The sequence below is a fragment of the Taudactylus pleione genome, unplaced genomic scaffold, assembly GCF_031769625.1.
Source record: "Taudactylus pleione unplaced genomic scaffold, aTauple2 ptg000138l, whole genome shotgun sequence".
NCBI lineage: Eukaryota > Metazoa > Chordata > Amphibia > Anura > Myobatrachidae > Taudactylus > Taudactylus pleione.
Window position 1 is genome coordinate 10,439,953 of NW_028284540.1, and position 13,248 is coordinate 10,453,200.

General features: G+C 41.4%; 1 protein-coding gene across 1 annotated transcript in view; it reads right to left on the reverse strand.

Annotated features, from left to right (window-relative positions):
* The window catches only part of LOC148522834 (kelch domain-containing protein 10-like), a 65,708-nt gene extending 54,829 nt beyond the window's left edge, over positions 1–10,879 (reverse strand). Inside the window, exons 1-2 of the mRNA XM_088473648.1 lie at positions 10,751–10,879; positions 6,495–6,596 (exon numbers count right to left, since the gene is read on the reverse strand). The gene's annotated coding sequence lies outside the window, so the exon portion shown is untranslated. The remainder of the gene's footprint in view (positions 1–6,494; positions 6,597–10,750) is intronic.
* Between the last annotated feature and the right edge of the window lie 2,369 nt (positions 10,880–13,248).

A 13,248-nucleotide genomic window follows, 5' to 3' on the forward strand; every position in this document is an offset into this window, starting at 1 on the left:
AAAATAGAAACATGAAGAAGATATTATACTCCTAAAAACCTCAAAAATTATTCGTGACAAAATAGGTAAGAGGCACGGGATAAACCACAAAAAAGGAAACAAAAAAACGATCATTGGTCAAACGAAAACTCATAACCTAACAAAGAAACATCCACTACCCACTGCATTTAATTCAACAACCAGTACTCCACCATAAAAAAAGTTAAAATTAACGTACCAACAATACATGACGCAAATACATCAGACAGACAAAACGATCAAGAAAGACACATTACTAACTGAGGAATTGGAATCAGAGGCTGACACTACAGCAGACACCAGTTTCTCTACCTACAGCATCTGCGAGGATCCTGCTTACGATCATTTAGCAAGACAGTCTATTGATTTTGGGGCAACTTTACGCGTCACCAATATAGACCAAGATCAATTAACACCTAGAGACATAGACCCATTGTAATGCAATCAGGGTATCAGCACACAGACATGGGGCACTCAATTTTTAGAGCTGGAAGCAGGCGCACTAGCCTGCGGAAAGATACAACTATCACAGACCAAAAGGAAACTAGACGAGTTAGAAGGGGATGCAGAGGAGAGTCAAGCAAAACATCCCAAAAGTCAGGAACATCAAAAACATCTAACACCAAGGCCATAGGAACAGGCATATTTAACCTAAGCAACATGAAGCTGGAAAAGGAACACATTACTTTGTTAGATAAAGGTCTGAAATTTGCACCCACTACAGGCCTTAACAAATTCGAAACTTATTTAGATTTGCATCACTTTACCAGAAAAATAACACTAGCAAAATACCAGCAAAAATCCATGCACACGCACAGACACGCAACAGAAAAGCGATAAATTTAAACATACAGAGTTCAAACCATCTTCCACTTTTTACCCATTACATCTAAAGGATTCATTGATAGAGACATTTGAGAAACTAGTCACCAAAGACATTGATAAACTAGTCACTAAGCCCCAACCCGTAAACATGAACATCACTAGGAAAGAGAGACAAGCATTAAAAGACCTAAGCACCAATAACGACCTAGTCATTAAGCCAGCAGATAAGGAAGGAGGTTGAGTCTTACTTAACAAACAAGACTATATTACAGAATGCACCAGATTAGTAAGCGACATAAAAACTTACACGAAATTACCTACAGATCCAACCAAACAATACCAAACTAAACTTCGGGATTTACTACAAAAAGGCCGTGACCGAGGCATCCTGATGGAAAAAGAATATAATTATTTGGACAATTCTCATCCAGTAATTCCCGTTATATATTACTTGCCCAAAATCCACAAAAGTATTACCAACCCACCAGGGCACCCAATAATATCAGGCATAGACTCCTTGACCAGCAACTTGTCCCAGTATATAGACCACTTTTTACAGACCCATGTACGAAATCAGAAATCTCACATAAGAGACACCACTGATATCCTAAAATATTTGGAGAACTTAGAATGGCATACAGATTACTGGCTATGCACAAGTGACATAACATCACTCTACACGGTTATAGACCACCAACAGGGAACAGATGCCGTTAAACATTTCCTGCAACAGGATGTAGACATGGACTCGCAACAGATTCAATTCATAACTGAATGCATACTGTTTATATTACAACACAACTATTTTTGGTTTGAGGGCTCATTTTACAGACAGGACACTGGGACAGCGATGGGGACCAGGTTTGCCCCGAGTTACGCCAACCTATTTCTCAGTAGGTGGGAGGACCTTAACATCTGGTCAGAACACAAATTCGGGGCAAACCTGGTCCTCTGGCGTCGCTATATAGACGACGTACTGTTTGTATGGAAGGGGGAAGAAAATGTACTCATACAATTTCTCAATTACATCAATAACAATGATAACCACCTCTCTTTTACAACCAACTATAGCAAGGCGGAAGTTAACTTTTTAGACATAACCCTATACATTGAACACGGGAAGATAGGAACCAGAACATACCAAAAGAAAGTAGACGTCAACAGCTGTATACTCTCAACAAGCGGACATCACCCGATTTGGTTAGACAATATCACCCTAGGCCAATTCAAACGAGTCAGAACGAATTGCAGTAAAACATCAGACTACCAAGCACAAGGGCAGCTGATGAAACAACAGTTCGTGAACAAAGGCTACAAACCAGAAATAGTTCAGGCTGCTTTTGAAAAAGTAGAAAGAGAGGAAAGAGAACCTTTACTGTCATACACAACCGGCCACACTGCACAAAAAACAACAAACACTGCCTTCATCACCCAATTCAGTAAGGATTATAAGCATCTGAACAGAATCATCCAAAAACACTGGCACATCCTCTTAGAGGATGAAGTCCTTAATGACCTGCTACCACTCAGACCTAGATTGACCTTTAGGAGAGCACCAAACTTGCAACAAAAACTTGGAATCATATAAAGAGTAAGACATTTACACAGAAGACACTGACAGGCCAACAACTGACCCCAGGTTTCCACTACTGTGGATCATGCCAAGCATGTAAATTAAACCCAATTTCCACCAAAAAAAGGATGCCTCTTCAACTCCAACCTGAAACAAAAAACATATAAAATTCAAGATCATCTTACATGTAACAGCATGGGGGTGATTTATCTCCTCACATGTCAATGTGGAAAACAATATGTGAGAAGAACAAAAAGGAAATTAAAGGTGAGAGTTTCTGAACACATTAGAAACATCAGAAGAGGACTGGAAACCCACAGCCTGTCCAAACATTATAAGGATCAACACAATCAAGACCCGACAGGTCTCGACTACATAGGAATAAAATTAGTACCCAAGAATTGGAGAGGGGGAAACTATGACAAAAATATTAATAAAGAGGAGCTAAAATTGATGATAGAACTGAATTCACTTGCCCCACATGGACTCAATTTGGAGAATGAGGTAAAAATGGTCATTACAGGCTAAGAACCAATGCAGTGCATATATGTCCATTAAAACAATTAGTGTTATCCCCTCGATTATGCATCTACCCCACATCGGTACCAGCGCCATTTTCATACGGCATGATGTACACAGGTGCTGCACCACCATACTTGGCACATTACACCATACTTGGCACATTACTATGGCCATGATTAATTAATAATAACAAGAATATCATTTGGCAATCATCACCTATATTCATCATTCTTTATTGAGAGAGAGAGAGAATTAATTTAATTCTTATTCTAATCAAGTTAATTTAATTTATTTATTCTCATATAATGTATACCACTCCTCAATAACCGGTATTGATTATTCAACACCAACCCCTCTTACTGTATTTATATATACAAACGTCTTTCCTATATATTGCCAGTCCTATAGCCATCAACAAGTATGGACTGCACCCATTTACATTCCTTTTTAAACTTCAGTTTACCCATGTTTTTATTTTTTATTTTCATTCAATTAACTTAAGGACAACCGCCTTTATTCCCCTGTTCGCTGCTTTATATTATGCTTAAGCACCATGCAGGTTCATTCACATTATTCAGTTGCCCTGGTGACCTTATTTAGACAATCCAAATAACCTGCCATTCTCACTCTGGACAGCAGTGCGGCCCGATCGTTACCATGACAACCCCTAACAGCCCAGTGACGTATTACAGACTTCCCGCCCACAGGACTCTATATATTCCCATCTCCAAGATGGCGCTACTCACAACTCCCTGAGGAAGGCTAGAGATACTGTGGAGACCAACCAGCAGCCGCACTGAAGGCGCACGCTGGAACACGGTCTGACCAACGGCTATAGCAGGAGTGGATGAAGACTGCCAAAAGAAGATACCAGGACCCGGACCAAGAAAGAAGATAAGATGAGGCCTCACCAAGACTGTCATCTAGACTTGTTATACCTCAACCCTGACTTTGTGATACTAACAGCTCATAACTACTATCAGCTGCTCAGTGCAGTGGGGTGCGGGACGCCCTCCCCTGCACACTTAGTCACGTCACTGGACTGTCCCCTGCACGATCCATCTGTCCAGTGCCTGTCCATTCCCCTCCCCCCCCCATCTCTCCCCACCACCTGCACATGTTCACCTGCATAAACCACGCAAATTACTAACTGCCACATGCATGTATTTTAAACAGCTAGTCCTCACTATGCTGCGAGTGACATCAATAAATTACTTTGTACATCCCCCTTGGTATATATCCAGTCTGCATTATTTCACTCACAGTGTTTCTGCAAGTGGGGTCCAATCTACAACATTCACTAAAGAGAGCGCGATCCCTACTATAACATAAATTGTGTTTACATTTATGTTCAATTGGTCATCTTTGGGGAAGTACTGTACAATATGATTTCTAACATTTTATTGCTATTTTTGACTTAAGTATAGATTATTACAGTCTTATGTAGTCTGAAAGGCTAATACGGGAAAAAAGCTCCCCTATGTCTAAGAGGATCACAGCTATAATCTGATCGGATACAGATATGCTAACCTATGTGAGTTCCCTGTTAACAGTCTCTCATTGCTTGCAGTTACAGGGACATATTGTCATCACAATAAATCACCATTGGGTCAGCCATAAAACCTGCAATATAGGTTGCAACACATTGGTAATATTCCATCTTTAGCCATCTACCCCTGACCCAGTACTCAGTGTATGAATACGTGTGGATAGTTACTTTCTTAAATAAGAAAAAAGAAATCGTTTTCAAGTTCCATGATATGACATACATATTTGGTCTTTAGGCTGAGGTACAAAAGTGATGTTTACTGTATTTTTTTATATATGAAGCTGGACTAAATATATATTGAGGCTGACTAAATATTAAAAATAACTGCATTCCATCATGTCCATCCATAGATTGTAAGCTCCTAGGAGCAGGGTCCTCCTCCCTAATGTCTCACAGCCCTCTTCTCAAGCACTTTAATGACAGCCTTCACCTTCCCAGCTGTATTGTGTATGGAGAATTGTGGTGTTATTTGTGTTCTGTTTGGCTTTTGGTTACTGTATTGTAAAGTAAGTTTCTGTGAACCCTGTACTGTATGTAGGGCACTGCAGACCACTTGTGGCACCCTATAAATAAAATGTAACAATAATAATATTGTTAAATTCTTCAAGGGGGTTGAGAGACTAGGCCTATTTAGACTAGGCCTATTTATCAAGCAGGTATTTCAGAAAATTATGCAGCAACTGCAGTATCTGCATAATTTTATGCACCACCGCTATGCAAGAACAGCCAAATGCAGATTTCACAGAAATCTTCTGCTAAAGGCTAACTACTACTGCAGACCTCAGTCCCCATTATGATCAATGGGGACTGTAGTCTGACCCCTATGTACCAAACTTTTTGATTTAAACCATCCTCAGATGGCGTAAACTGCTTTATGCCTATGGAGGTAAATTCGGAGGAGAGGGATCTTACGATTCCTCTCCTGTAGCCTCCGGGATCTGACACTATATGCATGAGCAGGTGGAGTCTTTCAAAAGTGTGAAAGACTCCTTTGATACCCTGAAAAAATGCAACTCGCATTGACAGAAGTTAACGCTACTGTTGTCCCTGAAAGTTACATTTAGTACATAGCAAGGATAATCATGTAAAAAATAATTATCCCTGCTGCAATGTATATTGCAAACAAAATTGCTGCACTTTCAAAATTCTTTGTACATAGGTCCTTAGATTTGTGAAAGCATAACTCAGTATACGGGATGAGTTAAGACTAGGGTTTTCTCTATTTTATCTTGTGGAATTATCATTGCTATCATTTGAGTGTATAATCTTTGAAGACGTTACTCTTTTTTCTTTGGTATAATTTGATCAAATCTGACCCATTTTTAAGAGTGAGTATTTCATACTGTTGTGAAAGTGAAATGGAGGCATGTCCTGGGAGTACTGACCGTGGATTCACAAGTGAGGCTGAATATGACATTCCTCCACTTACAGATTACTTTTTGGTGAGATGGAAGTGAATAAGTTTCCTTTTTCGTCATAGCTGCAGCATATGCTGTGGATGTGGGGACTGAGCAGGATGCATATTGGTGACTAACCTTTGTGCTATAAAGTTGCTCAGACATTTAGTTCCATAGACTGCATGTGTGTATTCCAGTAAACACATAAATCTGTCAAATTATTAGCTCCACCATTGTGAGTGACAGCAATTTTACTCCATGATAGAGCTGAAACTGCAGCTAACCACTAAATGCAATGGCACACTGCAGGTCAGGTTACATCTTCACCAGTTAGTGTAAAGCACTCCAGGCTTTACACTGACTGCGGGTGCAGTTTTAGATTTTCACCTGCAACCCACCAGGTAGCAGCAGCAGTTTACAAATGTTGCTGCTTCGAAAATAAAGCCCACTGTGTCTGTATTGTGAAAGGAACAAGCCTTCTACCTTAATGGTTGTAATTTAATTGCTTTTCAAATGTTATGTCTGCAACAGATCTCGGGAATGTGAGGTAGGTACAGATAACAACAAAGAATAAGCCACATCAAGCATTTCACATGTTGCTAAATCTTACCTAAACAGCATCTTATCTGAAAGAGAGCAGGGAGCAGTGTGATCAGTCATATGACACTTCCTGTAGCTTCAACAAATATTCCCAGTGGTAACGTTATAAATCCTGAAGAAGAAACCAAACTGATTATTGTAGTTTACCGCTATATAATATAATAAGAGATGTTAGTGTGGAAAACAGGAGTCCCGTTTAACAGAACAGGGAGTTTGCTATAATTATATTACCTTATAATTGTGCAAGTAGAACGGATGTAATGTCAGAAATAATGTAACAGACTATCTATTTGTGAAATTACATAATGTAAGTGTGCAATCAGTAAGTGTAATATAATAATGTCATGCAAATGTCTACATGCATTGGTATAATATAAATAACTAGAATATAAATAGGAGTAATGTAATAATGTGATCTTAAATAGAGTTTCTACGCACTATTATTATATAAGTAGTCTGCGACCCAGAGTAATGTGATAGCATAAATCTGTATGTTTCACTATATTGTAATATTAGTCGTGCGACTTTAGCATAAATCAGAGTAACGCAACAGTAGCATTTCCGCTAGGCTGTTTTAGCAGGGCGCCGCACCCTGCCCTTTTGGCGGTGCTCAGCTAAAAACTGTCCGCAGTGTCCCATGGGTGGGAAAAATAGCTGTGCAGCGATCACCACCCGCATCTATTCACATAGAGAGGAGAACTTGAGGGCAGCCCTCCCAAGAGTGATTAGAAGTCTTTAAGAGGTGCCCCCTATTCGGACACGCGATACAGTGCCCTTTCTAGGTGCGGCGCCAGACCTAGAATGAACACTACAACAGGTTAGACATTTCTAGTATCTGTATGTATAAGTAAAGTGACAGGAATAAATGACTGGTACAACTATTTAATAGCACTGTGTAAAACTATTTAATAAAAAAATGTGACAGAAAAGTGGAGGGTACTATAGCCAGTATAATAATGCAGTATAGAGGAGCAGTGAGTTTGTATCATTTAATATTACAGGTTGAGTCTCCCATATCCAAAATGCTTGGGACCAGGTATATTTTGGATATTGGAATATTAGCATACCATAATGAGATATCTTGGGACGGAGACCCAAATCTAAACACAGTATGCATTTATGTTTCATATACATCTTATACACAAAGCCTGCAGGTCATTTTATACAATACAACGTTTGTGTACATTGAACCATCAAAAAGCAAAGGTTTCACTATCTCAGTCATGCTCAAAATATTTGGATATGGGAGACTCAACCTGTACTTATAAGACCCCATTATAAAGTGATACAGAGATGTAACATCTTATGTTGATTTGTAAGACCCCAGTATGAGAATATGATATAGAATTGTGCCATGTAATATTATAATACCAGTATAATACAAATAGTAATGATATAGCTAATGTTACATATTATTCATCTGTAAGACCCAAAATTAAAAAAAATTAAAAAAAATGCACAGTGGTGCGATATGCAATATTAGTTATGAGACACTTAATAACATACATACAGATGTGTGTCATGTAATATAAGTTATAAGATGCCAGTATAATATGATACATACAGAGGTGTGATATTTAACATTAGTTATGCCAGTATAATTATATGATACATACAGAGGCGTGACATGTAACAATGGGGTAGATGTATGATAGCGGCACTTAACGTGCCACTATAACGCTTCCCGCTTCACCGAGGCGAAGCAGGAAGCACTACCGATGAGATGTAAGAACATCTCATCGGCCAGTGCTGATGCGCTGTGTCTCTGTCCCGGCCGGCTCCACTGAGCATGCGCGGGATCTCGCAAGTATCGCGAGATCCCTGCGTGCAGCCTGGAGCCGGCAGCCACCGCAGCAGGGGCAGCGTTGTCCCTGCTGTGGGGATAGGCTAGCGCCAGGCTGTAGCTGTCGATAACGACAGCTACAGCTGGCCGAACGGTCATGCGGTATGACCGTTCATATATGGCCCTGCCAATTGGCGCTGCTATCTTGTGGACAGCAGCGCCCCTGTCATTTACCGCCCAGACCCCCAATCATACATCAGGGAGAAGCGGTATCAGCGCACATAACGTGCGCTGATACCGCTTCTGGGCTTTGTACATCTACCCCATTATCTAGAACAGGGGTAGGCTGTGGAACTACATATACCAGCATGCCATGCCCACAGTTTTGCTGGCCATACTCTAGTACGACCAGCATAAGATAAGACCACGATTTCCCTTGAACTCTCTGGCAGCGCCGGCCACCTGATTGACACATGGAGCCAAATGTAATAGGGTGAGAGTTTAGAAAATGTGAGAGTTTAGCAGTAAACTCTCACATTGGTTGAGTTTTATCTTTAAAATGGGAAAACATCTGAATGAGATTTTAAATCGTGAGAGTTTTTTAAGTCTGAAAAAACATGCAAGTTCACTCTGTTACTTTGTTTTTGGGCTCTATTACATTGGCAAAGTTTAAAAAGTGTCAGAAACTCTCACTTTTCTAAACTCTCACCCTATTACATTTGGCCCATGATGTATATACGATCTCACAATACGATCGATCTGCAGTTTAGGAGGGAAGGTCTTTGAAAGAACACAAACTTCTTCAAAATGTCACTGAAATGATGTCAGTTGGACGCACGATGCATTGCATGCACAAATACACGGCACAATCTGCATACGATAATGATAGATATGATGGGCTGCACATCTGATCATAGGATACGTTTCAAGAGCAGCGGGAGCATGCATCGGATCGTACCCTACCTAAAAATACACGATTTCCACACGATTCATCGTACGACGCGTCGAAAATTTGACAATCGGCCTGAAATCGCACTAGTGTATGGCCAGCATTAGAGCATGCTAAAACTATGGCAAGGCATTCCTGGGATGTGCAGTTCCACAGCAGCTGGAGTGCCGGAGGTGGCCTACCCCTAAACTATAAGCCCCCAGTAATATAAACACTTACAGAGGCGTGATCTAAAATATATATACCTTACCCTTCAACATGACCCCTTCCATTAGGTACAAAACACTCTGCTTCATGACTTCCCATCTAAGTAACGATTGCAGTCACCGATGTTGAACTAGGTAATTGATGAGACAGGTGCTTCAGCACAGGTGTCTGCAATCATAAATTAAGAGTGAAGTCCAGGAGCAGAGTATATTAGACCTAACGGAACTGGTCTTGTTTGAGGGTGTGTATATTACACACACACACGTTTTGTAGATCGGCACTCCATATAAACAGTCCAGCAACCGGGGTGCACTAATCCAGGGAGCCACGGCAAATGCAGAGACCAAATAGACATATACTTAGACAGCAGGCAGCACTCCTCGGGTTCAATAATCAGGCAAAGAGAAACTTAGTTACTGCAACATTTCAGATGCTTTATTGCATCTTTCATCAAGGCATGAGTACAAATAGTGACAAAATCTTACCTTATAAAAGAAGCCCCAGTATCTAATGAACCAACCAGCTCCCGGCGTTGTGTGCTGGTTGGTTCATTAGACACTGGGGCTTCTTTTATAAGGTAATATTTTATCACTATTTGTACTCATGCCTTGATGAAATATGCAATAAAGCATCTGAAACGTTGCAGTAACTAAGTTTCTCTTTGCCTGATTATTGAACCAGAGGAGTGCTGCCTGCTGTCTAAGAGTGTATGTATGTATATGTATATGTGTGTATATATATATATATATATATATATATATATATATATTTTAAAAGTGATGGGGTCTCGGCACCACAGGAATATCTTCTGCAATATTGAACACTTCTTTCCTGTTAGATGATCACTTCAGTAACCTATATATTGTCACATTTTGTACACTTCTTTTGTATCCTGATGACGGAATAAACTTCCGAAACGTTAAATGTTGATGCTATGCAGTGTGTGCCCGTGCATCTGTTTAAGACCGCTGAGAGTACCGCCAATTTGTGTCTACATGTATCCTGTGAGCTGAGCACTGCAGCAATTTGATACCTACATGTAAATTGGAGTGCCTGCATTTTGTGAAAAGGTATATATAAAATTATATAGTTGCAGGGCATATAAGGAATCCCCTCCCTACAAAACCTGCTATTAGCTTTAAGACCCCAGTGTACTAATAGGATACAAACAGAAGTTTGATATGTGATTATTAGACTCCAGTATAGTAATATCATACGTACAGAGGTGTGATGTGATTAGTTAGCCAAGTATCTATATACCGTGCGTTGTAGCGAAACGACTATGCAAGGTGATAGACGATACATACACTATGGAGATATCACTGACCTGTCAGTCCAGATATACAAGAACAAGATCTTCCGGGGTTATACTGCAGGCACTGACCAGTCTCCAGCAGTCACACCAAAGCCGCCGAGAGCTCCGTTAGGTATCCGGGGGGTGGCCATCGACCATCGATGATCCTCAAACATTGATGGTTAACCACCGCTGGTCGATGGTTTTTCAATCGATGGGCGGTGATCCAATGATTCTCCGCCATCGATGGCTCAGAGCCCCCACGATGTATTTTTTTTATTTATTTATATTTTATCTCTGGAGCCAGGACACTGCTCATAGCTCCGCCCCCGGTGTGCCCCGCGAATCCCCGCCCCTTAACCTGATTGGCCCATTGCCCAAGAACTACTAGAACAGGGCTGACCATCCGTGTGTAGAATCATCGATGGCTTTCCTGTCAATGGTTACACACCATCGATGGTGATCGTCGATAGCTAACTCACTGATGGTTATCTAGACTCTGGGCGCATCGGCTGCGAGTAATGTTATATATCTACGATTGGCCGCCACCTAGCGGACAGTGGAAACATCGCATCTCCATGTACTGTACGATCTTGAGGCTAAATGGGCGGGCAAGTAGTGACGTCATGTTCATAGCTGTTCAATTTCCAGTGTCTAGTTACCCTTCAAGAAAACTACCTTGTGACGTCATTAGGTCACGTGACCGATGCAGTCACATGATGCAAAGTGCGAGCTGCGGACCGCGGTGTCTTGCTGCCTGTAAGCATCAGAACAGGGTGCTGCTGTTGTATGTGTACCTGGTATTGTGTACAGCTCGGGGCAGCAGGCTGGCTGTGTTCCTGGAACTGTGTATAGCCCAGGTTACAGGCTGGCTGCTGTATGCTGTCTGTGTACACGGTACTGTGTACAGCTCGGGACAGCAGGCCTGCTGCGGGGAATGTAGTTATAAGAGCCACCGGTCTCCATACCGAAAGGGGAATCCCGACAAGGGATTTAAGATAGGCGTCTGTATTAATGTAAGCTCCAACAAGCAGGGCCCTCTACCCTCTTGTGCTTCTCCTTTCATCTACTTCTTACCCCCTCACTAGGGCAACCAACACTTGGTTGCTTATGCTCTGTTGCATATCTAGTTGTTATGGTCACTAATGTAGCAATGTATATTTTCCTTGTCCTGTATTGTATTGTACTGTAAGTCACTTGTCAAATTATTTGTGTACATTGTAAGGAGCTGTGGAACACTTGTGGCACCATATAAATAAAGGAGAATAATAATCCCGACACCAGCCCAAACGAGGTAAGTCCAGGGCACCCTTAGCATTAGCCGCAGGGGGGAGGGTTAGGTTTAGGAAGTGTAGCGGGGTTAGGTCTGGGGGAGGGAGGTTAGTGTTAGGCACCCCTAGGGGGGAGGGTTAGGCTGTTAAGAGGGGGGTTCTACTTGCACGGTCGGGATGCCGCTGTCGGTATTGCATACCCATTCCCTGCTGCGGTGCTGTGAAACTGTCAGGCTCGGCAGAAAAATTAGGTAAATAAAAAGTGTTATGGTAACTAAAACAGGCCAGTGCAAATTAACGCGCACTATGTATATTAATGTACCATATAGGGCCGTATTCAATTGCCGGCGAAAAGCCGAGATCGGCAAAAAGTTCTCGCTGGTGATGTCATTTTGCCAGGCGAGATTTTTTCCCCACTAGTGTGGGATTAGTAGGTCTAGTCCCACACTAGCGTTGTTATCCACTTTATTTTTATAGCGAGATTAACAACCTCCCCTTAACAGCTGCTGATTGATAAGCGCCACTCTACTTGTTATTTATTTTGAGATTTTATCCCCGTATTCAATTCCAAAGACTTTTCGCCGGTGCGAAAAGTCTGCGCCTTGTAACCAGCAGGAAAAATTTGCCTCTGAAAGGAGGTGGAAAAAAGTGCAGAATTGGGGGGCAAAGTTGCAGGAACACACCTGCAGCCTTGGGACAGTCCTCCAAAAGTAAACTGCGTAAAAAAAATACTTTAGAACACCCCAAAAAAGTACTTTCATTTTGGGGGCAAAAAAAAAAAAGTTGGGGGACAAACTTAAAAACTAGCGAAATAGACTCCAGGGGGTCCCCCAAGTATGCCCCATGTTTTTTGGGATTGCAGGTGTTTGCTGAAGGTTTGTGTTTTACGTTTTTTAAAAACGCACTTTAGCGATTTTTAACCATGCTTGCACCCATTTTCATGTACCCCAAATTTGCTGGGACTAGTTATTTTCTCAAAAAAAAACTGCTAAATGCTATTCTTCACCACTTGTGCAAAGACGCTAAATAGCACCAATTGAGAGCATTTAAGCACCCCAAATACCTTCAGCAGGGCTATTCGGGGGGTATTCATAGTGATCCCCCATGTCAGTGCATCTTTTGGGGGGTGTCAGGAGATTTCCCCATTTCTGAGAGGACTTTTCGCCGATTTGAGTTTCCCCGGGACTCATTCTCGCGTCCTTTGCAATTGCTACACTTGTTGAACCTGTGTGAGAGTGTCAATACATTTTAATTTTATTC